Raw genomic sequence first — 1,608 nt, forward strand, 5'->3', positions numbered from 1 at the left:
GGACTAGCTCATACTTTAAAATTAACACTTAACTACAAAACAAATAATAAACTCTTGATTTTCATTGTTGGGTAGTTATTCTGTAAAATGGCTGAGACTGTTTTATCAATGCACGATCTTACTTCCGTTTGTTTGCCAAGTTCTTTAGATTAATGAATTTTGCAAAGTTCATAACGGTTATATATGCACTTTTTTGTTTGATTTTTTGTTTTTTGTGTTCTTTCTTTGTCATTTGGATATGTCAATTTTTTTATCGATTTTTGTTCCTTGCTCACTTACCTTACTTGATTATCACATTTCTTCCTTAGTTCTAGTTTTGGTTCAATGAACCTTTATTCATCTCGGCATGAAGCTACTCTCTTGGGTTAGTTTCGGTGTTGCTGGGCAAGCTACCTTGTGATCTCTCTGAAATCAGCTTTGCAAGTTGACCTATCTGGTTTTCGAGTCCTTGAATCGATGCTTATTGATTTTTAAGTGCGATTTGGTGTTTTGGAAACGGGTTTCTGACACCGAAATAAACTTCGTCAGCATTTCCTTAAGGTTTGGCTTCTTCTCTTATTGGTAAGGTGGTTGAAAGCCAGGAGGTTGTGGTCTTTGATTTCCTTGACCACCCCACGAGAATTGAGATGATTCCTCTAACTTGCATTATAAGTGTTACTATAGCGATTATTCTGAGTCTAGAATTATTACCCATATAGTTGACTTGTTCATTCTCTGTTCTAGGGCTGTAGGATAGAAATTCTGGATTGCTCTTCCCTCATCCATTTGTATCACACTGCATTACTGAATGTACCTACGTAGAACCATATAAACTATTAATATTCTTACTTAAAAGTTCTACCTGATTCGATAATATGGTGACCCCATCTATGTTAAAACATCTGCTACTTTTCATCGGCTTTGTCCTCATGACTTGCCACTGATAATTATTCAGTGACATACCTTCTATAAACTCGTAAGCCACTTTAAGTGTTTTATTGTTCAAAGTACCACTGGCGGCTGCATTGATCAATTACCTAGTCGAGGGGTTCAAACCGTTGTAGAAAGTTTGAAACTTGTAACCATAGAGACAACTCGTGGTGAAGGCACCTTCTCAATAAATCCTTATACCTCTCCCGTGCATCATATAGGGTCTCTAAGTCCATCTGAGTGAAGGAAGAGATATCATTCCTCAGCTTGGCTGTCTTAGCTGGTGGAAAATATTTTAATAAGAACTTTTAGGTCATTTGCTCCCATGTATTGATAGAACCTCGTGGTAGGGAGTTCAACCATTGTTTAGCCTTATTTCTCAATAAAAAAGGGACAACCATAGCCGAATGACATCGTTAGAAATGCCATTTATCTTAAAAGTGTCACAAAATTCTAAAAAGTTAGACAAATGAGTATTGGATCTTCATCTGTAAACCATTGAACTGAACAAATTTTTGGATCATCTGAATAGTGTTCGGCTTCAGTTTAAAGTTATTGCAGCAATAGCAGGTCTCACAATACTCGATTCAGCTCCAATTAACGATGGCTTGGCATAATCGTACATAGTTCGAGGAACAGGATTTGGATTTACAAGATTTGTGGCAACCACAGGAGGTAGCTGATTATGCTGATTTTCAG

At 36.9% G+C, this 1,608-nt stretch overlaps 1 non-coding gene across 1 annotated transcript; it reads left to right on the forward strand.

The window, feature by feature from the left end:
• Positions 1-1,071: 1,071 nt before the first annotated feature.
• On the forward strand, positions 1,072-1,178 carry LOC121205811 (small nucleolar RNA R71). The gene has a single exon (XR_005900884.1). It is a non-coding gene; the product is annotated as a small nucleolar RNA R71 (small nucleolar RNA).
• Positions 1,179-1,608: the final 430 nt, after the last annotated feature.

The sequence above is a fragment of the Gossypium hirsutum genome, chromosome A08 (assembly GCF_007990345.1).
Source record: "Gossypium hirsutum isolate 1008001.06 chromosome A08, Gossypium_hirsutum_v2.1, whole genome shotgun sequence".
Classification (NCBI taxonomy): domain Eukaryota; kingdom Viridiplantae; phylum Streptophyta; class Magnoliopsida; order Malvales; family Malvaceae; genus Gossypium; species Gossypium hirsutum.